Raw genomic sequence first — 27,268 nt, 5'->3', positions numbered from 1 at the left:
AACTGGGAATTGGTCCTGCTTCGAGCAGGGGGTTGGACTAGATGACCTTCTGGGGTCCCTTCCAACCCTGATATTCTATGATTCTATGATTCTGTGTTTAGACTTCAGAAGAGAAGAATGAGGGGGGATTTGATAGCTGCTTTCAACTACCTGAAAGGGGGTTCCAAAGAGGATGGCTCTAGACTGTTCTAAGTGGTAGCAGATGACAGAACAAGGAGTAATGGTCTCAAGTTGCAGTGGGGGAGATTTAGGTTGGATATTAGGAAAACCTTTTCACTAGGAGGGTGGTGAAACACTGGAATGCGTTACCTAGGGAGGTGGTGGAATCTCCTTCCTTAGAAGTTTTTAAGGTCAGGCTTGACAAAGCCTTGGCTGGGATGATTTAGTCGGGGATCGGTCCTGCTTTGAGCAGGGGGTTGGACTAGATGACCTCCTGAGGTCCCTTCCAACCCTGATATTCTATGATTCTATGATGATTCTATGATCTGGGGTTAGCACAGAGGAGACCACAAGCCAATAAGAAATAAAAGAAATAACCCTAATCACGTCTTCCTAGACATTCCCTGATTACTGACATATTTGGGGTTTCAGATAAGTAGGGTTGAGGTATGTTTTGATGCTTTTTCATACCTGATTTTAAAGCTTCTCACAGCATAACTGCTGTCCTGCTCCCCTCTTTCCCAGAGAACAACAACAGACACAAAGGGAAAGCTTCCCCCGCCCCATTTTAAAAGGTTCTAGTCCTCCCATTGGCTCTTTTGGTCAGGTGCCCATTCCTTTCTTTTTACCAGTGGGTTTGTTAACCCTTTACAGGTAAAGCAAGTAGAGAACAGGTACTAAGAGGAATTTTATAGCTAACTGGCTGGCTGGGTGTCCATAAAAGGGAGCTACCCTTTCCCCCACCCTCCCACCCCCCATTTATTATAGCAGGTCTTGTGAATTATGTCATAAAAGAAAGACCTGCAGGAACCCAAAAGGTTCCTCTCCGCCCCTTGCCTGTGATACAAGAGGCATTTTATAGAGTAGCAATGCACATTGTGGGTCCTATGCCACGTCCTTCCCAAAGAGGAAAGAAATCTATCCTGGTGGTAGTGGATCGTGCCCCTAGATAACCCAAAGCAGTTGTTCTAACTAAAAAAGGCTGATTCTGTGGCAAATGCCCTTTTCGCTATTTTTAGCAGAGTGGGTTTCCCTCAAGAGATTTTATCTGATGGTGAGTTGAATTTCATGCCTCAGCTAGTCAGTAAATTATGGTAGTTGTGTGGGGTGAAACAACTAAAAGTTGCCCATTTCACCCAAAGACAAGTGGGCTGGTGGAGAGGTTCAGTGGAACTCTAAAATCAGTGCTGGGGTCCGAGCTGCTGAACCAGAGCTGCCTAGCACACGGACACTCAGCGTGTGACCTGCATGCTGGCTGTAAGCGTCGCAGCTTGGGAGCTACAGCAGCAAAGCATTGTGAGGCACCCATGGTTGCAGGGCGAGTGGTGACAAAACCCCTCCCTACTCTAGATTACACCCCAAACCTTGTCACAGTAAGGGAGTGGGCAGCTACCTTGAACTGTGTGTGAATTAAGTCTCCGGTAGTCAACACATATCCCCCAGTCTCTTGACGGGCTTTTCACAATTACAACTGGGGAAACCCAAGGTGATACAGATTGCTCACACACACCATCATCATGCCTACGATTTAGCTTCTCTTTCACTCCTCCCAGATACACCGGGGAATCCACGATGGGGGCTGCCTCACTGGAACACTCCCTAGCTTAAGTGTAACACCGACAGACCCCAGTCGTCGACAGGGGGGATCGAACCTCTGGAGCTTAGTGCATGAGTCTCTACCACATGAGCTAAAAGCCATATGGCTCTTAGATAAGGCTGTAGAGCAGATTTATTAATCTCTCTCTCTCTCTAAGGGTATGTCTACACTACGAAATTATGTCAAATTTATAGAAGTTGATTTTTGAGGAAGTGATTTTATACAGTCGATTGTGTGTGTCCCCACTAAGCGCATTAAGTCGGCAGAGTGCGTCCACAGTACCATGGCTAGCGTTGACTTTCAGAGCGTTGCACTGTGGGTAGCTATCCCACAGTTCCCACAGTCTCCGCCACCCATTGGAATTCTGGGTTAAGCTCCCAATGCCTGATGGGGCAAAAACATTGTCGTGGGTGGTTTTGGGTACATGTTGTTAGTCACCCCTCCCTCCGTGAAAGCAATGGCAGACAATTGTTTCTCGTCTTTTTTCAGTGCGGACGCCATACTGCTTTCAGCAGACGGTGCAGTAGGACTGCTAACCGTCATCATCGAACCACCGCTTCTGCTGCAACTCTGCTCTCCTGCTCTTGTCTCGATAGCAAATTTCTCCATGTTTGCTGTCATGGGTTCCCGCTTCCACTGCAACTCTGCTCTCCTGCTCTCATGAATCCACCTCGCAGGTCGTCAGCCACCGCTTCCGCTGCAACTCTGCTTTCCTGCTCTCCTGCAGACGCCATACCACGGCAAGAATGCAGCCCGCTCAGCTCAGCTCAGCTCACCGACACCGCCGCTGTTGTGTCCTGGTGCTGCTGTCAGCAGACGGTGCAGTAGGTCTGCTAACCATCGTCATCCACCGCTTCTGCTGCAACTCTGCTCTCCTGCAGACGCCATACCACGGCAAGCATGGAGCCCGCTCAGCTCACCGCGGCAGTTATGAGCATGGTAAACACCTCGTGCATTAACCTGCAAAACCAGGCAAGGAGGTGATGGCAGCGCGGTGATGAGATTGATGAGGACATGGACACAGACTTCTCTCAAAGTACGGGCCCCGGCAATTTGGACATCCTGGTGGCAATGGGGCAGGCTCATGGAGTGGAATGCTGATTCTGGGCCCGGGAAACAAGCATAGACTGGTGGGACTGCATAGTGTTGCAGGTCTGGGATGATTTCCAGTGGCTACGAAACTTTTGCATGCGTAAGGGCACTTTCATGGAACTTTGTGACTTGCTTTTCCCTGCCCTGAAGTGCCAGAATACCAAGATGAGAGCAGCCCTCACAGTTCACAAGTGAGTGATGATAGCCCTCTGGAAGCTTGCAACGCCAGACAGCTACCGGTCAGTCGAGAATCAATTTGGAGTGGGAAAATCTACTGTGGGGGCTGCTGTGATCCAAGTAGCCAATGCAATCACTGAGCTGCTGCTATCAAGGGTAGTGACTCTGGGAAATGTGCAGGTCACAATGGATGGCTTTGCTGCAGTAGGGTTCCCTAACTGTGGTGGGGCGATAGACGGAACCCATATCCCTATCTTGGGACCAGACCACCTTGGCAGCCAGTATATAAACTGAAAGGGGTACTTTTCAATGGTGCTGCAAACACTGGTGGATCACAAGGGATGTTTCACCAACATCAACGTGGGATGGCCGGGAAAGGTACATGACACTTGCATCTTCAGGAACTCTTTGAACAGCTGCAGCAAGGGACTTACTTTCCAGACCAGAAAATAACCATTGGGGATGTTGGAATGCCTATAGTTATCCTTGGGGACCCAGCCTATCCCTTAATGCCATGACTCATGAAGCCATACACAGGCACCCTGGACAGTAGTCAGGAGCTGTTCAACTATAGGCTGAGCAAGTGCAGAATGGTGGTAGAATGTGCATTTGGACATTTAAAAGCGTGCTGGCACAGTTTACTGACTCGGTTAGACCTCAGTGAAGCCAATATTCCCATTGTTATTACTGCTTGCTGTGTGCTCCACAATATCTGTGAGAGTAAGGGGGAGACGTTTATGGTGGGGTGGGAGGTTGAGGCAAATCGCCTGGCCGCTGATTACACACAGCCAGACACCAGGGAGGTTAGAAGAGCACAGCAGGGCGTGCTGCGCATCAGAGAAGCTTTGAAAACCAGTTTCATGACTGGCCAGGCTACGGTGTGAGAGTTCTGTTTGTTTCTCCTTGATGAAAGCCCCCGCCCCTTGGTTCACTCTACTTCCCTGTAAGCCAACCACCCTCCTCCCTTTGATCACCACCTGCTGAGGCAATAAAGTCATTGTTGTTTCAAATTCATGCATTCTTTATTAATTCGTCACACAAATAGGGGGATAACTGCCAAGCTAGCCCAGGAGGGGTGGGGGAGGAGAGAAGCACCAGGTGAGGTGGGGGAGGAGGGGAGGAGGGAAGGACAGGGCCACACTGCACTTCAAAACTTATTGAATGCCAGCCTTCTGTTGCTTGGGAAGTCCTCTGGGGTGGAGTGGTTGCGTACCCGGAGGCCCCCCCCGCGTTCTTGGGCGTCTGGGTGAGGAGGCTATGGAACTTGGGGAGGAGGGTGGGCGGTTACACAGTGGCTGCAGCAGCGGTATGTGCTCTTTCCTGCAGCTCAACCATACGCCGGAGCATATCAGTTTGATCCTCCAGTAGCCTCAGCATTGTCTCCTGCCTCCTCTCATCAAGCTGCTGCCACCTATCATCTTGCTCCTGCCACCTCTCCTCGTGTTCATTTTCTCCTTTCCTGAATGCTGCAATTGTCTGCCTCCACACATTCTGCTGAGCTTTTTCAGTGCGGGAAGTCTGCATGAGCTCAGAGAACATTTCATTGCGAGTGCATTTTTTTCACCTTCTTATTTGCGCTAGCCTCTGGGATGGAGATGATTGGGGGAGCGTTGAAACATTTGCAGCTGCAGGAGGAAAAAAAGGGAAAGTAGTATTTAAAAAGACACATTTTCGAGAACAATGGGTAGACTCTTTCATGGTGAATGGTTTCAAACAGCAGCGCCCTCCTTTCCCATTTCAAGCACCTGTTGGGTTGGCATTTCACGGTGAATGGTTTGAAACCATTTCATGGTGAATGGTTTCAAACAGAAGCCCCCTCCTTTCCCATACCAAGCACCCGTTGAGTTGGCCATTTAAAAGGAGGGACTGCAGTTTTCGGGTTAACATGCAGCAGAAACCCAACTAAACCCCCACCACCCAATTCTCTGGGATGATCGCTTCACCCCTCCTCCCACTGCGTGACTAGTATCAGGGAAGATCCCTGCCAGCCAAACACGAACTGCTCAGCTTGAACGGGGCCCCCTCCACCACGTGGCTAAAAGCAGGGATGATTTCTTTTCAGCCACAGGCAAACAGCCCAGCAGGAACAGCCACCTCTGAATGTCCCTTTAATAAAATTCCCCTATTTCAACCAGGTGACCATGAATGATATCACTCTCCAGAGGATAACACAGAGAGATAAAGAATGGATGTTGCTTGAATGCCAGCAAACACCGGGACCATACGCTGCCATGCTTTGTTATGCAGTGATTCCAGACTACATACTACTGGCCTGGCATGGTAAAGTGTCCTACCATGGAGGATGGAATAAGGCTGCCCTCCCCAGAAACCTTTTGCAAAGGCTTTGGGAATACATCCAGGAGAGCTTCACTGAGATGTCCCTGGAGGATTTCTGCTCCATCCCCAGGCACGTTAATAGACTTTTCCAGGAGCTGTACTGGCCACAAATGCATCCCAAGTCTTCAGGGAAAATTAATCATTAAACATGCTTGCTTTTAAACCATGTATTATATTTACAAAGGTACACTCACCAGAGGTGCCTTCTCCACCTTCAAGGTCCGGGAGCCCACCTTGGGAGGGTTGGGAGGGTATTGGTTCCTTTAAGTCGACAAAAATGGTTCGTTGTGTGGATGGGTGCAGGGTTAGATCGATCTAACGCTGCTAAATTCGACCTAAACTTGTAGTGTAGACCAGGGCTAAGTGGTCCCGGTGGTCCCAGGAGGTGTGTGGGTTACATAAGCACTATCCAATGTTGCACCCAATCATATCTCCCAAGCTCTTCATTGTTCCTGGAGAACACACAAGCATATCCTAAGAGCAGCTGTTCTAACCACTTCCTTCTATGGCTGCTTCTGTCAAGTCAGCCCCTAGTTCTGTTACTGACTGGGCTGCCTTGCAGCTCTCTATCTCTGCCCTTGTGAGAGGCCCTGGGACACCAGCTACACTGGATGCTGCCCCCATGGTCTGATTTTTCACTAGCTGCATCTCCTGGTCAGTTGTGTTAATTGCTCTTTCCCAAAACTCATCCTTTGGTCCACTTTGAAACAGAGTTCTGCTAAACAGAGCCCTGACAGGATACTGGTAGCTTCAAACACTCCTACAAATTCACTACAGCAGTCATTTACTTTTAGGGGTATTATTGCAACTTTATTCTGAGCCACCCCAGGGAGCAGTGCATCTCCATCACTGTGTAGACATAGTACTCTAAAGTAGGCACTCTAAAGCCCCAAGAGATGTCCCAAGGTGTCAGTTACTGGGACATGGGTGGTCATGCCTAGTGGTTAGAGCAGAAGTCACTAGTCAGGAATTGAAACCAAGGGTCAGAACCAGAGTCAGACACCAGATGTTAGTATCAAGGGTTAGGAAGCAGAGCCATGGCCAGTACTGGGTTACCTGAAGTTAGGAAAGGCAGGGGTAAGGCTGGGTCCAAGGCAGGAGCAGGGCTGGAGCAAGGCTGGGAGCAGTATTTTCCCCAGGAATTGAAATTAGTGGGAGTGTTCGAATTTAATCAGGGCCGATGAGGGGTGAGACCGTGAGGGTGAAGGTGGGCTATATGGCACCATATTAACAACTGAAAAATGTTTCATGACCATTTTATTAGATTTAACTCATGTTTAAAATCATCACACAAATTAAAGTTGGCTACTCAAGCCTTCGATGAAGCACTACATCTACATCCTTCTTGGTTTCTTGTTATAATTTTGCACAACTCTGTTAATGAAATTCCTGAATGCAATGCATTTATATTTGGTGGCTTCTCATGTGTCCAGTACTTCCATTCCTTCAGTTGCTATGCTCATTAGTTCATTCACATGATCAGGCATGGGGAAAGGCTCAGGAGTCCAGGCTCTGGGCGATGCTTGCCACTGCTTCTGGGAGCCGCTTGAGGTATGTCCCTTCTCTGGCTCCTATGCGGAGGCATGGCCAGGCGGCTCTGCACGCTGCCCTGTCCACAGGCACTGCCCCTGCAGCTCCCACTGGAGTGCCAGAGGGGGGCCATGCCGCTGCTTCCAGGAGCCGCGTGGAGGGGCTCCCGACCCTGCTCCCTGGCTGGAGCGCCGGAGGGTGGTGATGCCGCAGCTTCCGGGAGTCACGTGGAGCGGCCCCTGACCCTGCACCCCAGCTCGAGCACCAGAAGGGAGCCAGCCCCCGACCCTGCTCTCCAGCTGGAGCGCCCAGACTCCGCTCTCCAGTGGGAACTTAAGGGCTGGCTTAAAACGGCTGGCGGGCTGGATCCAGCCTGCGGGTCATAGTTTGCCCATGTTATCTTTCACAACAAGCCATTAAATTCTCTTGTTAAACTATTCATAAACTGACTTTTCACCCAGGATTCTCTCATGGTTTCCCATGGTTTGCCAGCTGCAGATTTAGTATAACACGTTCTGTCCCAGACAGCTTGGTGCAGGGAAAGCCCTGTCAAACAGTCTCTGCAAAGCACACAAACAACTATACAGGGGGTTACCTTCCTGCTGACCCTTTGGTTGTCATTCCTTCCAGAACTTCAGAAGGGCCAATCCCCCCCATAGTGGTCATATAGGTGTTTGTGTAATTGTCTGAAAGAACCATAATCCACATTGAGAAGCTGATGTAAAATGCTTTGGTACTGTGCTGCTTTCTAATCAGATCACTGTTCATCAAGAGCAACAGTTCAAAGTCTGGTTTCAGAGTAGCAGCCGTGTTAGTCTGTATTTGCAAAAAGAAAAGGAGTACTTGTGGCACCTTAGAGACTAACAAATTTATTTGAGCATAAGCTTTTGTGAGCTACAGCTCACTTTATCGGATGCATGATTCATTCATCAAAGTCTGTGATGTGCTCACAGATTCTACTCTCATCCACATGACCTGTACATTTCTTGTGACATAAGTGTTTTTGCCATCTGAACGTTGATGCCCCAGTGGTAAAACTTTTGTATAGAATAAAAGGATTTATTGGGACACTTCAAGTATCAACTCCAGCACACACCGGCAGAACTTAACCTCCTCCTAGCCCTGCCATCTGAACCCAGACAACAATGCAACATCAAAACAAGATAGCAACTTAACAGTAGATAAAGATACAGAACCAGGTATTGGTGGAAGTGCTGTCTGCACTGATCATTACAGTACAAGGGCCAGGGGCTCCCTTGGTATAAGGGCTGGTCTACATGTCAACTTGCACTGAAAGACCAAAGTCAGCTTTAATTGGCACCTTCAGGTATTTTGATAAGACCCTGGGTGTGGACATTCTTATTTCAGAATAACTGTGTCTTATATGGATTTAGCTTAAGTTGGTGTTTTACACCCTGCCTAATACAGAACGTCCCCATCGAGCCCAGTCACCCTTGGGTGACCTACAGCAAATCTTTTAGAAGGATTTCCAATCTGGATTTAAAGATTCATTTTAAACAAGTGTCAGAAAAGAATCGGGCCCTAAGGGTTCCAATCCCAGGGCCTCTGACTCAGCCTTTCCTTCTCTGACCATCAGAAGATGCTTTTCAGAGAACTCAGAATCTGGCCAATATTTTCCTTCCCACATTGGCTGGTTGTTGGCCTCCACACTAGAGATGGCTGCATTTCAGTGCTGTCAGGTGCATAGAGTTTTCAAAGTGTTTGGGGATTCTTGGAGATGAAAGGTACACCCTCTGGTCCATCATGAATCTGTCCTGCAATGCCCCATGGAAAAGCCAGTGACTCAGGATGCAAATCGCACCTCAGATATGTGCAGAGCAGAGAGAACGCACTGGGGCTGCAGTGCAGATTGTTCCTCTCCCCTCCCCCACCTCCTTTCCCTCGCTAGTCATTGCCAGATGAGCATTTTGGCACGTGCTTCACTCTGCTGAAATTTGGGCTCAGACCAAAGGAAATTGTCTGGGAACTGCCAAAGCCCTGATGTGGAGCTCTCCCTGTGGGTTCCACAGCTAAAGAGAGCTGGGGCTTCAGAAAGACTCATCTCAGGGGGCAGCTGGGAGCATTTCCCTGAGAGAGGGGGAAGGGATACAAAAAGTACCAGAGAGGCCAAGCTTTACACTAGAGCTAAGCGGCCTTCAAGGCTAGGTCTGTGTTTCCCAGGCAGTTATGGTAATTCAGGATGATGTTTATAAAACAGCCTAATGGAGTCAGTGGGATTTGGGCACCTAAATCCCTTGGGTTCCTTTGAAAAGCCCCGCCTTGGCTCCTTCTCCCACAAACCTCTTAGACTTTTTCAAAATCTCCCATAAGCCACTTCTTTGGGAGGCTGTTGTCCCATGCTGGGGTTTGGGTGATGCAACCTAGTGATCGGAACAGGAGTCTGGTATAGTGGTTGGAGCAGACTCAGAGGGCAGTACTGGAAGCATGGTCAAGGGACAAGCTAATGGTCAGAGCCAGGAGCCAGAACAGAACCAAAGGGCAGAGCCGGAGTGGTGGACCGGAGACAAGTCAGTGGTCGGAGCCGGGAGTCGGGAGTTCTGAGGAAGATAGGGACAAGGGCTAGAGCGGAACAGACACAGGTTGGAACAAGGGCTGGTGCAGGAAGCAGGGTTGGTGCAGCAGTGGGGCATGGAACGCACTGAGCACCCACAGTGCTGCTGTTGCTACAAGGCTTAAATGGTGAGCTGTTGGCCGTGCTGTCCAGAGAGCACAGTCACTTGGTGGGGGGTTATTGGGCCCAGTCAAGCTCATTGGGTTGCTAGACGACCGTGCCTGGAGCCAGCTGAGTTCCTGACAGCTGTGCTGGGAAGTGTGGGATGGGGACCCAGAGGGCAGTACAACTGCACTAGCTGACTAGAGTTTGTATGTGGATGCAGGACAGAACTACTCCCCAAACTACTCCCCATGACTGCTATGAATGCCCTGCTATTTACCTGCTGTTGCAGGGCTGCCTCATTCCATTATCTACTCAGGGTGCAGCCAGTGTGATAATTTGACACTCAGTGCCAGAGGTCAGACATCAGAGGACAGGATCTTGTCAAGCTGAGGTTCATAGATACCAAGGCCAGAAGGGGTCATTGTGATCATCTCGTCTGACCTCCTGCAGAACAAAGGCCAGAGACCTGCCCCAAAATAATTCCTAGAGCAGATATTCTAGAAAAATATCCAATCTTGTTTTTAAAATGGTCAGTGAAGAGAATGCACCACAACCCCATGGTTAATTACTCTCACTGTTAAGAATTTACACCTTATTCCCAGTCTGATTTTGTCTAGCTTCAACTTCTAGCCATTGGATTGTGTTAGACCTTTCTCTGGCAGATTGAAGATCCCATTATTAAATATTTGTTCCCCAAGTAGGCACTTAAAGACTGTAATCAAGTCACTCCTTAATCTTCTCTTTGTTAAACTAAATAGATTGAGCTCCGTGAGTCTCTCACTATAAGCCAAGTTGTCTAATCTTACTCATTCTCGTAGCTCTTCTCTGAATCCTCTCTAATGTATCAATATTCTTCTTGAACTGTGGGCACCAGAAATGGACACAGTATTCCAGCAGCAGTCACACCAGTGCCAAATACAGGGGTCCAATAACCTCTATATTCCTAGTCAACATACCCTTTTGTATGTATTCAAGGATTTTGGCCACAGTATCACACTGGGAGCTCATGCTCAGATAATTATCCACCACAATACTCAAATCTTTTTCAGAGTCACTGCTTCCCAGGATCGAGTCCCTTCTTCTGTAAGTATGGCCTACGTTCTTTGTTCCTAGTTGTATACATTTATATTTAGCTATATTAAAATGCACAGTGTTTGCTTGTATCTAGTTTAACAAGTGATCCAGATCACTCTGTATTAGTGAATTATTTACCACTCCCCCAATTTTTGTGTCATCTGCAAACTTTATCAGTGATGATTTTATCTTTTCTCCCAAGTCATTAATAAGAACATTAAATAATGTAGTGCCAAAAACTGATCCCTGTGGAACCCCACTAGAAACACAACCCTTCTATGATGATTCCTTATTTACAATTACGTTTGGAGACCTATCCATTTAATGTGCACCATGTTAAATTTTTTAATCAATATGTCATGCAGTACCAAGTCAAATACTTTACAGAAGACTAAGTATAGTTCATCAGCACTTCATCAACCAGACTTGGAATCTCATAAAAAAAAGCTATCAAGTTAATTTGATAGGATCTACTTTCCATAAGCTCATATTGACTGGCATTGATTATATTATCTTCCTTTTAATTCTTTATTAATCATGTATCAGTCATGCCGTTATCTTGCCCAGGATCAATGTCAGGCTTGCAGGCCTATAATTTTCCGGGTCTTCCCATTTACCTTTTTAAAATATTGGTACATTATCTTTCTCTCCTGGCATTCTCACAGTGTTCTAAGAGTTATTGAAAATCAACATTAACCTTCCAGGGAGCTTCTCAGCCAACTCTTTTAAAACTCTTGGATGCAAGTTATCTGGACCTCCTTATTTAAAAATGTCTAACGTTAGTAGCTTCTGTTTAACGTCCTTGTGATGGGACAGAGTGGCCCCACACTGGTACCGCAGGAGTTAATCCTTTCTTCCTGGCAGAGGAAGCCACGCCCCTGAGGCTCTGCTGGCCATGCTCCAACTGGACAACAGGTAAAAAAGCCTGCAGAGCTGCACAGTCTGGGCTGACCGCCAGAGGGGAAGGAGGTTGGCCGCTAGCTCCCAAGGAGGGACAGCCTGTGCTCCAGGATCCGGAAGCCAGCCAAGCCAGGACGCACCCCGATGCCCAGACTGAGTACGTCACAGAAGGGGAAGTGACCAGAGGACCCCCCAAATCAGAGGACCCGGAAGTTATGGTAGGAAGTGACCCGGGGGAACTTTAGAAGAAAACGGCATTGGAGCCGCACAGAGGCTCAGCGTGTTTTGAGCGGATCCCCGCCGAGCCGGTGGCAAGGGGAACTTGCCACTAACAGGGCCCTGGGTCAGGACCTGGAGAAGAGGGTGGGCCCGGGTCCCCCTACCCCTCCCAACTGCCTGCCCCCTTTGGAGGGGCGGCCCAGCATGGGAATCACATGGACTCCGGATGTTTGGCCATACTACTCCGCCTGTGAGGGGGGTTATATGGACTCTGGCCATTGGGCCACACACAGCCCTGACATTTGGGGTGAGTTACAGGGACTCTGGCTTCTAGGCTGCACTACCCCACCTGCGACTCTGGCCATTGGGCCACACAGCCCTGATGTTTGGGATGAATTACATGGACATTGGCTGTTAGGACTCGCTACCCGGACGAAGGGGGTGATTGCATGGAGAGAGGCCAATAGGCCGCATCGAGCTGCCCATAGAGAAGCGGGCGCGTGGACTTGGGAGTGGCGAGGCTCCGGCACCCCATCCCCTCCCCGCCCTGAAGGGGCAGTAAGGTGCTACACCCGCCACAACTGGTGGAGAATGTGGGCAGTGATCAGGGCCTGAAAGAAGGCCCCAGACACCCAAGATGGAGCCAGAGAAGCTTCTGAAATGGCTGCTGGACAACCAACAGCATCAGGCTGCAAAACAGCAGCAGCAGCAAGCACAGGTGCTCCAACATCTCGCAGCGCAACAGCAGTTGCAGGCGGCACAGCTGCAAGAACAGCAGCAGCAGCTGATTCGGGAGCTGACTGCCCAGCAACATGCAAACCAGGAGAGACTATTCCAGCAGAGGGTGACTTTGCTAACACACGCACCAAGTCCTCCCGCAGCCACGTCCGGGGGCGGGGCCAGGGATGACTTCAGAGGACCACCAGTGCACCTAACAAAGATGGGGTTCGGGGACAACCCTGAGGCCTTTCTCATGACTTTTGGGTGGGTTGCAATTGCCATCCAGTGGCCCACCGCACACTGGGCCACTATCTTAACCCCTTACTTAACTGGCCCGGCTCAATCCGCCTATCACAACCTCGATCCGCAGGAGGCGCTGGAGTACTCTAAGGTCAAAGCAGCCACCTTGGACCAAACGGGCATCAACCCTGACACTTACTGCCAGCGACTCCGCCAAGAGCAGTGCCCGCTGGGGGCCCAACCACGAGTCATGATGCAGCGAATCCGCAACCTCTGTTGGAGGTGGCTAGAACCAGAACACCAGACAAGCATTCAAGTAGCTGAGACTGTGGCCCTAGAGCACACAGACCCTGCTTGCCAGGGGGAAGGAGTGGGTGCAGCGACCTGCCCAAAGACCCTCGCTGATGCGACCTCCTTAATGGAGTATTATATGGCAATGGAAGGAGGGGAGAAGTCTGGCTCCAGATTGGGGAAGGCAGGTGAACGGAACTCAACTCCGGCATGGGTGGTGCGCAAGATGGGAGGGGGCTACCATTTGTACGCCCCACCAACCCTCAGTGCAAGGGACTCAATAGATGTCACGTAGAGCCAAGATGACTCGTCAGGAAGGCAAAGCACCCCCACAAAACATCCCACCTGGAGAAGGAAGGCGAGACTGGTGTTATGAGTGCAGACAGATCGGGCATTTCCAGAGGGAGTGCCCATACATGGATTGTAATTATGGGCAGGTTTGGGCCACGGGTCAACGTGCCCGGAAGTGGGAGCCGGGTAAGATTGTTGTACCAGTGAAAGTGGACGGGACACCTACTGTGGCCTTGATGGACTCAGGGTGTATCATAGAATCATAGAATATCAGGGTTGGAAGGGACCTCGGGAGGTCATCTAGTCCAACCCCCTGCTCAAAGCAGGACCAATCCCCAATTAAATCATCCCAGCCAGGGCTTTGTCAAGCCTGACCTTAAAAACTTCTAAGGAAGGAGATTCTACCACCTCCCTAGGTAACGCATTCCAGTGTTTCACCACCCTCCTAGTGAAAAAGTTTTTCCTAATATCCAACCTAAACCTCCCCCACTGCAACTTGAGACCATTACTCTTTGTCCTGTCCTCTTCTACCACTGAGAATAGTCTAGAACCATCCTCTTTGGAACCACCTCTCAGGTAGTTGAAAGCAGCTATCAAATCCCTCCTCATTCTTCTCTTCTGCATACTAAACAATCCCAGTTCCCTCAGCCTCTCCTCATAAGCCATGTGTTCCAGACCACTAATCATTTTTGTTGCCCTTTGCTGGACTCTCTCTAATTTATCCACATCCTTCTTGTAGTGTGGGGCCCAAAACTGGACACAGTACTCCAGATGAGGCCTCATCAATGTAGCCAGAGAGCTATCCGGGCTGGGCTGATAGAACCCTCCGGTCACACAGGGGCTCGCATACGCCTTCAGTGTATTCATGGAGACGTGAAACCCTACCTCACCGTCTGGGTGGAGCTCGAGGCTGCTCAGCAAGGAGGGAGGTGCCTAGTTGGGGTGGCCTCGAAGTTAGCTTACCCAGTGATTCTGGGCCGCGATTGGCTGGATTTTGCTGAGCTCCTGTAGGAGTGGGGTACCCAGCCTGTCAGGAAAAAGGAGGTTGCGGGCAGGGAGGCGTGGATTACTAGGCTGACCAGCGCCGGATGACCCCCTAGAGGGGGTCTCAGAGAATCCCGAGATAGCCGAAAGAGGCTGAGTCCCTGCCGAGGCACTGACAAGGGAGGGCCAGGGATGGCTGGATATCGATGTTGACTTCCTAGAAGAACAAAGGGCAAACACCACCCTCAGCGAGGCCTGGGAGCAGGCGACAGACTCCCCTGGGGAAGAAGACCAGCCCCGACACTGACAGCAAGGCCCCCGCTTTGAAATCCATAATGACTTACTCTATTAGGTGGTCCAGAAACCACAAACGAAAGAACTGCGCCAACTATTGGTCCTGCGGTGGTTCCGGTGGAACTTACTTCACTTGGTTCACTCAGTACCTTGGGCCGGGCATCTGGGGAGGGAGAAAACGCGGCAACAGGTGGTCCAGAGGTTCTTCTGGCTGGGCATCCATCAAGAGGTGTGGGATTACTGTGCTTCTTGCCACAAGTGCTAGAAGGCCAGCTTGAAAGGGGCACTAAAAGCCCACCTTGTGCCCTTGCTGGTAATTGGAACACCCTTCGAGTGGATTGGCCTGGATTTGGTGGGGCCCTTGGAAAAGAGCAGCTCGGGCCACAAGTACATCCTCGTTGTGGTCGACTATGCAACATGGTACCCAGAGGCGGTACCTTTACGAACAGCCACAACCCCAGTCAACGCCAATGAGCTCCTGCAGATCTTTGCCCACATCGATCTGCCATGGGAGATATTGACAGACAAGGAGACTAATGTAACTTCTAGGTTGATGGCTGAGCTATGCTGTCTGTTAAATATCCATGTCCTTAAGACCTCAGTCTACCACCCTCAGACAGATGGGTTGGTAGAAAGTTTTAACAGCACCCTGAAAGCCATGCTGAGAAAGTTCGTGGAAGACAACGCTTGGCTCTGGGATAAGCTGCTCCCAGAGCTCCTCTTCACCATGTGAGAGGTGCTACAGGCATCCACAGGGTTCTCCCACTTCAAATTCCTCTATGGGAGGAAACCCCGGGGAATCCTAGATCTACTGAAAGAAACATGGGAAGAACAAGAGACCCGGGTTAGCGGATCCGTTCAATATATCCTCCACCTATGGGAGCAGCTCTGAGAGTTGGGAGCCTTGGCATGAGAGAACCTGGTGAAGGCCCAACGTAGTCAAGCAGCTCAGTATAATAAGGGGTGAAGAAGAGGAGTTTTGAGGCTGGGGACCGCGTCCTCCAAATCTAAGCGGTTAGCAAAGTGGCAAGGTCCCTTGAAGTGACCAGATGAGTAGGGCCTGTCGACTACGAAGTTCGGCTATCGGGCCAAAGGAAAGACACAAAGGTCTACCACATGAACCTCCTCAAGGCCTGGAGAGACCGGGAAGGCCTGATGATCACCCCGTACACTCCAGAACCCGAGTTGGGGCTGTTGGCCGGCGAACTGGCAGAACCAGGGGCAACAGCCATAGACCAGGAGCTCGACCTGGTACAGCAGGAACAGGTACAACAGTTGATATCAGCCTTCCCCCGACTTGTCAGCCCAGCCAGGGAAGACCACATTGACCAGCCATCATATCACCACCATCCCCAGCCACAAAGTTGAGGGAGAACCACCAGCCGCTCCCAAAGAAAACGTAGGAGACCGTGCGGAAAGAGCTTGAGGTGATGTTGGCCCTGGGAGTGGTCGAAGAGTCAAGGAGCAAATGGCGGAGCCCAATAGTGCTAGTTCCCAAGCCGGACGGCACAGTCAGCGTCTGCATTGATTTCCATAAGGTGAACGCGGTCTCTTGCTTTGATGCCTATCCCATGCCTAGGGTGGATGAGCTGCTGGAGCAACTAGGCAAGGCAGAATTCATCTCCACCCTAGACCTGACCAAGGGATATTGGCAGATCCCTTTGACACCCACCTCCAGAGAAAAGACAGCTTTTCCAACACCATTCAGCCTCTACCAATTCACGATGATGCCTTTTGGGTTGCATGGGGCTGCCACAGTTCGTACGCCACGGCATACATTGATGACATTGTCGTTTACAGTGCCAACTGGGAGGAACATCTCCAGCACCTCACCAAGGTGCTACAAGCTCTGGGCAAGGCCAGCCTCACCGCAAACCCAGCCAAATGTCACTTGGGCCAATAAGAAGTGACCTACCTGGGCTATACAGTAGGCCAGGGGAAACTCCGCCCTTTGGTAGATAAGGTGGAAGTCTTGAAGAAGCCACGACAAAAAGCCAAGTACAGCAGTTCATAGAGCTGGCCGGATATTATCAATTATTTGTAGCTAACTTTGCTACGCTCCCCATCCCCCTGACAGACCTGACGGGAAGCTCCCAGCCCTGGAAGGTCCAATGGTCGGAAGACTGTGAGAAGGCCTTCTGCACCCTGCGGGAACGGTTGACCCAGGAGCCAATACTGACACAGCCTGACTTCACAAAGCCCTTTATCCTTCAGACCGATGCCTCAGAGGTGGGGTGCTCTTCTCCCCCTATCTTGTATCTAAGATGCAAGCTGTTCCCCCGAGAAACCCAGTATTCCACCATAGAATAGAACCATAGAGCGGGAGGCCCTTGCAGTTAAATGGGCGGTTGACGCCCTGAGGTACTACCTATTAGGGAACTCCTTTTCCTTGGTGACTGACCATGCACCCCTGAGATGGATTAATAGCATGAAGGAAACAAATGCACAAATCATGCGGTGGTATCTGTCCCTTCATCCCTATTCCTTCCACGTGTTACACTGGCCAGGGAAGGCCCATTGGAATGTGGACTTCTTTTCCCGAGTCGGGGAAGAGGTAGGGAAGGGAACGGGCAATGGTCAGCCGGCCCTGGAGGTTGTTTTAAGGGGGAGGGTGTGTGATGGGGCAGAGCAGCCCCACACTGGTACTGCAGAGGTTAATCCTTTCTTCCTGGAAGAGGAAGCCACGCCCCTGAGGTTCTGCTGGACATGCTCCAACTGGACAACAGGTATTAAAGTTTGCAGAGCTGCTCAGTCTGGGCTGACCGCTGGAGGAGTAGGAGGCATACCGCCAGCTCCTGAGGAGGGACAGCATGTGCTCCAGGATCTGGAAGCCAGCCAAGCTGGAATGTGCACCAATGCCCAGACCAAGTAGGTCACAGAAGGGGAACTGACCAGAGGACCCCCCGAAACAGAGGACCTGGAAGTTATGGTAGGAAGTGACCCAGGGGAACTTCAGAAGAAAACAGCCTTGGAGCCGCACAGAGGCTCGGTGTGTTTCGAGCGGATCCCCACCGAACCGGTGGCAAGGGGAACTTGCCACTAACAGGGCCCTGGGTCGGGACCCAGAGGAGGGGGTGGGCCTGGTTCCCTCTACCCCTCCCAGCCACCTGCCCCCTTTGGACTCTGGCCGCTAGGCCGCACTACCCTGCCTGCGAGGGGGGTTATATGGACTCTAGCCATTGGGCCACACAGCCCTGATGTTTGGGGTGAGTTACAGGGACTCAGGCCGCTAGGCCGCACTATGCCGCCTGTGAGGGGGGGATTCTGTGGACTCTGGCCATTGAGCCACACAGCCCTGATGTTTGGGAAGAATTACATGGACTTTGGTCGTTAGGACTCACTACCCAGATGAAGGGGGTGATTGCATGGTGAGAGGCCATTAGGCTGCATCGGTCCGCCTGCAGATAAGCGAGAGCGTAGACTTGGGAGTGGTGAGGCTCAGGCACCCCATCCCTCCCCATACCAAAGGGGCGGTGTCATAAATATAAAGGGAAGGGTAACCACCTTTCTGTATACAGTGCTATAAAATCACTTCTGGCCAGAGACAACATCTTGTTACCTGTAAATGTTAAGAAACTCAGCTAACCTGGCTGGCACCTGACCCAAAGGACCAATAAGGGGGCAAGATACTTTCAAATCTTGGGGGAAGAAAGGCTTTTGTTTTGTGCTTTTTGTTTACCTGGTTGTTCTCTCTTGGGACTGAGAGAGGCCAGACAGAAATCCATCTTCTCCAACCCATCCTAATCCAAGTCTCCAATATTGCAACCAATATAGGTAAGCCAGGCAAGGCGGATTAGTTTATCTTTTGTTTTATGTGCATTTTCCCTGTGTTAAGAGGGAGGTTTATTCCTGTTTTCTGTAACTTTAAGGTTTTGCCCAGAGGTTTTGCCTCTGTATTTTGAATCTGAATACCCTGTAAAGTATTTTCCATCCTGATTTTACAGAGGTGATTCTTTTACCTTTTCTTTAATTAAAATTCTTCTTTTAAGAACCTGATTGATTTTTCATTGTTCTTAAGATCCAAGGGTTTGGGTCTGTGTTTACCTATACAAACTGCTGAGGATTATTATCAAGCTTTCCCCAGGAAAGGGGGTGTAGGGCTTGGGGGGATATTTTGGGGGAAGACGTCTCCAAGTGGTCTCTTTCCCTGTTCTTTGTTTAAACGCTTGGTGGTGGCAATATACTGTTCAAGGACAAGGCAAAGTTTGTACCTTGGGGAAGTTTTTAACCTAAGCTGGTAAGAATAAGCTTAGGGGGTCTTTCATGCAGGTCCTCACATCTGTACCCTAGAGTTCAGAGTGGGGAAGGAACCCTGACAGCAATAAGGTGCTAATCCTGCCACAGTCATCCTGAGATATTAGTGGAATGGAAAAAGCATTATCACATAAAATGACTACATTATCTGTTTTTTCCCAAACACAGAAAATAAATATTTATTGAACACATCTGCCTTTTCTGCATTATTATTGATAATTCTGCCTTATCTGGAATATTGTGTACAGTTCTGGTCTCCCACGTTTAAGAAAGATGCATTCAAACTGGAACAGGTACAGAGAAGGGCAACTAGGATGATCTGAGGAATGGAAAACTTGTCTTATGAAAGGAGACTCAGAGCTTGGCTTGTTTAGCCTAACCAAAAGTAGACTGAGAGGAAATATAATTGCTCTCTATAAATATATCAGAGGGATAAATACCATGGAGGGAGAAGAATTATTTAAGCTCAGTACCAATCTGGACACAAGAACAAATGGATATAAACTAGCCATCAGGAAGTTTAGACTTTAGCGATTTGAGGACTTTAATAGCTCAGACATAGGTTAGGGGTTTGTTACAGGAGTGGGTGGGTGAGATTCTGTGGCCTGCGTTGTGCAGGAGGTCAGATTAGATGATCATAATGATCGCTTCTGACCTTAAAGTCTATGATTCTATGATTTCCATCTAGTAATGAACCAAGACCATTGTCAGGATTCTTTTTGTTCCTACTATACTTTAAAAACCTCCTTTTTATTGTCCTTAAGTCATATTTAAATTATAACTGCCTTCAGTTCTCCACTAAATCAGGTTAGTTTTTTTAACCAATATGGCCTTTTCCCTTTATTGTGGCTTTTTGGGTATCTAGTGAAGTGTTCCTAGACAATTCCAATTATTATTCACATTTTTCTGATTAAATTCTTCGTCCCAGCTGATTTGGCTCATAATTGTTTTCAGCTTGTGAAACTGGCCCTTTTAAAACACCACGCATAGATATCACTGGTTGGACTTTATTTCAAGGATGTTTTAGTACTTTCAGCATGCAACCTCCAGGGCGTGGCACTCCAACTGAAGTCCCCCATGAAGATGCAGCTTTTTCCCTACACATTATAGAAACTGCGTCAGAAGCTGCCCGTCCTATTCCCCAGTATAATTTGGTGTCTGTCACCAAATAACACTCCATCTTGCGCTTTGTTTGGTAGGACATACATCCATACGCATTCAAGATCATTTTCTTCTGAGTTATCAGTGATTTGGAAACAGGTAATGCCATTTTTGACAGAGTGCCCTCCCCACTGCCCTTTTGCCCACTTCATCCTTCCTAAATTGGTTTTAACATTCCAGTCATAGGAATCATCCCACCAGATTTCAGTAATACAAACTACATCATATGTATGCTCATATACGCTAAACTGGGAGGAGTGGTAGATACGCTGGAGGGGAGGGATAGGATACAGAAGGACCTAGACAAATTGGAGGATTTGGCCAAAAGAAATCTGATGAGGTTCAATAAGGATAAGTGCAGGGTCCTGCACTTAGGATGGAAGAATCCAATGCACCGCTACAGACTAGGGACCGAATGGCTAGGCAGCAGTTCTGCGGAAAAGGACCTAGGGGTGACAGTGGACGAGAAGCTGGATATGAGTCAGCAGTGTGCCCTTGTTGCCAAGAAGGCCAATGGCATTTTGGGATGTATAAGTAGGGGCATAGCAAGCAGATCGAGGGACGTGATCGTTCCCCTCTATTTGACATTGGTGAGGCCTCATCTGGAGTACTGTGTCCAGTTTTGGGCCCCACACTACAAGAAGGATGTGGATAAATTGGCGAGAGTCCAGCGAAGGACAACAAAAATGATTAGGGGTCTAGAACACATAACTTATGAGGAGAGGCTGAGGGAGCTGGGATTGTTTAGCCTGCAGAAGAGAAGAATGAGGGGGGATTTGATAGCTGCTTTCAACTACCTGAAAGGGGGTTCCAAAGAGGATGGCTCTAGACTGTTCTCAATGGTAGCAGATGACAGAACGAGGAGTAATGGTCTCAAGTTGCAGTGGGGGAGGTTTAGATTGGATATTAGGAAAAACTTTTTCACTAAGAGGGTGGTGAAACACTGGAATGCGTTACCTAGGGAGGTGGTAGAATCTCCTTCCTTAGAGGTTTTTAAGGTCAGGCTTGACAAAGCCCTGGCTGGGATGATTTAACTGGGAATTGGTCCTGCTTCGAGCAGGGGGTTGGACTAGATGACCTTCAGGGGTCCCTTCCAACCCTGATATTCTATGATTCTATGATATACGACTATATGTTCCAGTTCTTCTTGTTTGTTACCCAGGCTCCTAGCACTAGTGTATAGGCAATTCAAGAATTTCTTTTATTCATGTTCTTTGCTTCCTTGATTAATTTTGTTCTCAACATTTCGATTTTGTGCTGAGTACTCATATCTTCCCTCATTTGTAATTAGTTTAGTGCCCTCCTGATATTGTAGCCACCATGACTGTCCCTGAGAAGACTGGTCCCTCTTCTACTGAGGTGGAGGCCATCCAAACTATACAGCCCCTTGTTGGCATAGAATGTTGGAATGTTCCACATAAAAAAACCCTACCCCACTTACCTAGCCAGCAGTTCACTTCCAGAATCTTCTGCCCTCTGTCTTCCTTTGCTCATGGGACGGGAAGGATCTCAGAGACAATTGCTTGGATATCTTTGTCTTCAGCACGCTTCCTGAAGTCATCTACTATCTGTAAGACATCGAATGATGCAGTGTCATTAGAGTCAATCTGAACCATCACCAGTGGATCGTTTCCCATCGACTTCAGAAATCTGTCCAATCTTAGGGTGACGTCTCTTGTCTTGGCTGCAGAAAGGCAGCACAATACCTACACTCAGGTTGTGGCAATAATGTTACACACAGTCGCATCACATTAATTATTGTCCCACAGTTTAAAAAACATGAATTAGCCAAAGACTGGATAGTATGAGAGGCTTTGTCAAACTAGTGTAATTGAGATCAGAATTTGAGCCACTGTGCATGATAAAGTAAATAACAAATCTATCTAATCCCAGATAAAAACTACCTTAAACTGGACCTAAGGTTGAATTCATATCAGTAACTTAAGAATGAAAATATTAAAAGGCTGTTGTAATTATCCCAAGAACAAACTTTACAAACTCAGGAAATTCTGAATAAGGTTAAAGTTTAAAAAAATGCCAATGTGTTAAGGAATGGAAATACAGAGTTACGGTTTCCAGGTGACCTTAACTCTGCTCTGTAGGGACACCACGCATTAAACAGACTTATGATTGATGCATAATAGTGTTTGCAGTCTCCTAACTGATTTTTAAAGACACATTTAGGGTTCAGACCAGGGCAGCACAGAGACAGCTCTCACAGCACTAAAAGATGACCTGCTCGGGGTCATGGACAGAGGCAAGATCTCCAGCCTCACACTGCTGGGCCTCTCTGCAGCCTTTGGCACAGTGGCCCACAAGGCGCTGTTGTCCCACCTACATGATGCAGCAGCAGTAGATGGCCCAGCGTGATAGTGGCACCAATCATTCCTTTCCAGCAGAACTCAGATCAGGGATGGGTCACTACGCCTCTTCTCCAAAGGAGAAGGGTCCCACCAGGACCCAGACTATCCCTGCTTCTCTTCAATACCTACAAGAGTCCACTGGGAGACATAGTGCACTCAGCCCCCACAGCATGTACTCTATATCTCCTTCTGAACTGATGCAGCCACCGCCACTGCTGAAATGTCAGAATGCCTGAAGGAGATCAGTTCTTGGACAAGCAGCAGCTACTCCAGCTGAACCTAGGCAAGACTAAGTGGTGCTGGTCAGGAAGGGGAAATGCTTTGAAGAACCAGCCAAGACATTGTCTCCGCTTTCCATTGAAGGCTACAGCCCTTACTGGTCATAGCATATTTCAGTTTCCCAAAAAGAGGACACTGCCAGGGGTGGGGGGAGATAGAAGGGGAGGAGGGAGTGGTAGCTGGAGTGGGGGTACAGTTGGGGTGCTGCAGGGTAGCCCCGCTCCATCCAAAATTGAATTGCTTTGTCTTTTTTGGATTTCAACTCTCCATATCATTTGGAGATGCATTGAGGCTGCTGGTATAGTGCTGGAGGGGTTACTAGGGGTGACTTGGAGGAACCAATAGTATTGTTAGGAGGGCAGTTGGTCCATGGTGCCTCTAATGTTCTCAGAATGGACCTAACATCTTGGAAACATCCAGCCTTTCTCTACCTATGGAAATTGTTTTAATCACCCACCACCACACTCCATAGCATTACAACACCCAATTCCTCTTTGAAATCTCCTACTGCCCATGTCAGCCATTTGTATGAGATTCCACCCTCCCTCAGGCCCAGGAATCAGTCATTTCTGGTTGACTGGGGGTTTAGAGACTTTGATGGATACAAAATGATGTCATGCCAGCCAACCAGCACTAGGACAAAAGGGATCCAAGGGCTGGCAGGCACAGCATGCAGGAGGTGATAGGGCTATGATGTGGGTCTTCCTCAGAGTTCATTGGAAAATCGTGTCACAAACTACATTGCCCTGGTAAATTGCCTAGCTGTGAATCTGTGGCCTCAGCTATGGAGCATTCAGGGCCTCATTCTTCTCTTACTTACTGTGGTGTGAGTCAGGAGAAATGCCATGCTATAGTTACACTGCATCTAGGGGGAGAACGGACCTCATTGTGTTTTGCGTGCTACAGGTATTACTGGAAAGTTCAGAGAAGAGAAGAGGTTGGTAAAAAATCCTCCCAAGAAGGCATGGGGCCTGAGAGCCCCGAACTCTGGCCTTTCACCTCCCCATCAGGTGGCCATGGGAAACAACCTTGATTCACTAGCCATGTTGGGGTTGCAGTGGCCCATGGCAACATGAGCCAAGAAGTTACGTTTGTACAGCTGAATTCTGGGTGAGAGGGCACATTCAAAGCAAACTGCTGTCTGCTTCCAAGGAGTCTGCTGAGCTTAACCATCCTCCAGCTGAATGGATCTTCCCTTTATGGCAACTTACAAGACAGAAAAACAAGACGTTTGATTTAAAAAGCAACAGGGGCATGTAACTCCCCCAGGGACTGGGCAACGTAGCAGAGACTGTAACTGCTGCAGTTCAGCTGCAGGAAGGTTACCTGAAACTGGACACAACCAGTGAGGGATCAAAAGGGTGGCAGCATAACTAATGCCAACCCACATGGTGTTATGGAAAACAGGGGCGGTCAAACAAATTTGCTATTGGTTCTTGATGAGATTACAAGTTTGGTTGACTAAGTAACGGTGTTGGCAGAATATACTTCAACTCTATATAGCGTTTGACTTAGTCCCGCACAACATTCTGATGAAGAAATTAGCACTTTACAAAACCAGTGCAGCCCATGTTAAGTGGAACAAAAATAGCTAACTGATAGATCTGTAATTGTAAATGGGGAATTGTCATCCAAGGGGGGGTGTTTCTAGTGCAGACCCACAGGGTCTTGGCCCATTACTATTCAATAGCTTTATCAATGATCTGGAAGAAAACAGAAAATCATTTCTGGTAAATTTTGCAGCTGACACAAAATTAATGGCATGGTAAATAATGTAAAGGATAGGCCAGGTATCCACAGTAGACTCCTGAGGGCATTCTGCGCCAAAAGATCAAAAATTCTTTGCACGATATTTTACAGTTCTGCAAGTTTTATTTGTCAATAAATAAATGCAGTGGCTCCAGCATGGCAGTGGGGAGCACAGACCACTGGCTGCACGAAGGTGGAAGATCACCCTGCAGCCCTCCCACTCCCCACCCCCAGGATACAGACTCAGCGGTGAGGCTGCACCTGAACCTGACACAGTATAAGGCCTGGGCCTGCCCCAGAAACACCCTGGGCCCATGCCCCTCTGCGCCAGCTGCACCAGCTGTGGGGCAAGTAGGCTCAACCAGGCAGGATCCAAGTGTGGAGAGGCTCAGTGTGGGGGGAATCCAGGTGTGGGGTAAGAGGATTCTGTGTGGGACAATCTGGGTGCAGGCAGCTCAGTGGGGGGGTCTAGGTGTGGGGGGATCTGGATGCACAGAGGCTCATTGGGGGCGGTTCCAGGTGCAGGGGCAATGGGACTCTGCAGGGGTTTCCAGCTGAAAGTGATGGGGGCTCAGCGGAGGGGTCTGGGTTTCTCAGTGATGGGGTTCTCAGCAGGGGGGGCTGGAGGAATGGGGCTTGGTGGAGTGGGGGTCTGGGTGCAGGTAGTTGGTGGTCAGTGGCATGGGGGTCTGGATGTGGGGGCTCAGGGTGGTGCAGAGGGTGGGACATCAGGATTGGGGGTTGAGTGTAGGAGTGAGTTCAGTGGGGATGGTTGTCTGGATGCAGGGGTGGGGGTCCAGAAGCAGGGGGTCTTGCTAAAGGGGAGCTCCAGATGCAGGGGTTGAGGTTCAGTGGGGTGGGGTTCGGGTATGGAGGGCTAGGATGGTTCTGGATGTACCAGGTGACGCTTGACAGGGGTGTCTGGGTTTGGGATGTCCAGATGCACAGGGGTTGGGTGGATGGGGGAGCAGCTCCCCGTACAGTGACCCTTCTCCCCACAGCTAAGGAGTGATGGGGACAGGAAGCAGGGGAGGATGCTGAGCTTCCTACAGCTGGGGGAGGTTTCTGGGGGCGTGTCTGACACAGCCCCAGCCACTCCTTGCAGGGGAAGAGGAAGTCCCATCCTCTCCTGCCTCCAGCCCAGCCGGGACTTGCAGCTAATCCTGGCTCAGGGTAGAAGCCACTGGCTGAGGTGTCCCCAGCCCCACAGTGATTTACCTCTTTGCCAGCTGCTCTGGTGCCTGAGACGTTGTACCTGTGCTGCTAGGGAGTGGTGTGTGACTGCTCTTGCAGCTTCCCTGTCAGAAAGTCATTTTTCTGAAGGGAAGCAAATCTGCGGGGGACATGAATTCTGTGCACGTGCAGTCGTGCAGAATTCCCCTAGGAGTAACAGTAATCTGAGTCACTTGGTAAACTGGACTCACAGGAAAAATATGCATTTTAATACAGCCACACACAGCTTGGAATAAAGAATGTAGGTCCCATCCACAGGATGGGGGCATATCTTGAAAAGCAGGACTCTGTTTTAGGAGTCATGGCGGACACCAACTGAACACAAGCTCCCAATGACGTGCTGTGGCTTAGGGTATGTACACACTACAGCTGGGAGGTGTGAGTCCCAGCCCAGGTTGACAGATTTATGCTAGCTCTGTTCCAGCCAGTGTGCTAAAAATAGCAGTTTGGACATTGCAGCACTGGCGGTGGATCACACTAGCCACCTATATCTATATCCAAGCTCGTCTAACCTTCTGGGGCTGAGTTCAGATGGCTAGTCCACGCTGCTCCCTATGCCACAAGAACCACACTACTATTTTTAGTGCACTAGCTTGAGCTGAGCTAGCGTTGGTTTGTCTACTTGCCCTGGGAATCACTCCTCCCAGCTGCAGTGTAGACATACCTTTAGAGGGCTAACATGACCCTTGGATGAGTAAATGGAGAATATCCAGTAGGGCCAGATGTTACCTCTGGATACTGTGTCCAGCTCTGGTGTCCATATCTTGGAGAGGATGTTGACAAATTAAAAAGGATTCATAGAAGACCTAGAAGGATGATCCGAGGTCGAGAAAATCTGCTTGTTAGGGAGAGACTGAAGGAGCTCCATCTCTTTAGCTTAGCAAGGAACAGGGGAAGAGGTGACTTGACCCAGGTCTATAAGAACCTACATGGGGAGGAGGTCTCCAATAGCAGAGGTCTCTGTGACCTCTCAGACAAAGGTCTAATAATCCAACGGCGGGAGCTGAAGCCAGACAAATTCAGACTGGCAATGAAGTGAAGGGGAGAGGAATTAACCCTAGGAATCGCTTACCAAGGGAGGGGTTGATTCTCTGTCCTGGGTAATAGCTGTGCTCTGTCAGTACTGGGCTGCAGGCAGGAGTCACTGGGTGGTGCAGGAGCCCAACTGGATGGTCACAGTGGTCCCTTCTGACCTCCATCCATGAACGATCTAGGGGTTGGTGGGGCCAGGACACATGCCAGATGGGCCAGAGAAGACAGCAAGTTCAGGTGGGGTCCTGAACAGACATTAAAATAGGGGGAGAAGTGTGTCCTGCAGGACCAGAACTGAGGAAATGGGGATGCAAAAGTTCGGTTCTTATGGCAGAAAACGTAATGTGTGTGTATATGTGTGTGGGTGTGTCTGTGTGAACGTATGTAAACATACACATGTGCATGTGGATCTCTGTCTGTATGTGAGAGTATATGTGCATGCATGTGTCAGTGTTGGCCTTACAGCTATTGTGTGTCTGTCTGTGTGCACGACTGTGGGTGGATGCATGTGTGTACATGATATGTGTCAGCTGTACTGACCGAGGGGTGTGCCCGGGTACCCACTGTACCGACTGAGGGGTGTGCATTGGTGCCAGCTGTACTGGCCCTAGGAGT

General features: G+C 49.4%; 1 long non-coding RNA gene across 1 annotated transcript in view; it reads right to left on the bottom strand.

The window, feature by feature from the left end:
- Positions 1–4,086: 4,086 nt before the first annotated feature.
- Positions 4,087–27,268, bottom strand: part of LOC311510733 — a 33,071-nt gene continuing 9,889 nt past the window's right edge. Inside the window, exons 2-4 of the long non-coding RNA XR_014709129.1 lie at positions 21,439–21,565; positions 5,557–5,814; positions 4,087–4,650 (exon numbers count right to left, since the gene is read on the bottom strand). This is a non-coding gene — a long non-coding RNA (uncharacterized lncRNA). The remainder of the gene's footprint in view (positions 4,651–5,556; positions 5,815–21,438; positions 21,566–27,268) is intronic.

Source organism: Lepidochelys olivacea (genome assembly GCF_965140295.1).
Source record: "Lepidochelys olivacea isolate rLepOli2 genome assembly, chromosome: 20".
NCBI classification, from domain to species: Eukaryota; Metazoa; Chordata; order Testudines; family Cheloniidae; genus Lepidochelys; species Lepidochelys olivacea.
The sequence above is the reverse complement of the archived record's forward strand: the minus strand, read 5'-3'. Positions and strand labels throughout refer to the sequence as shown.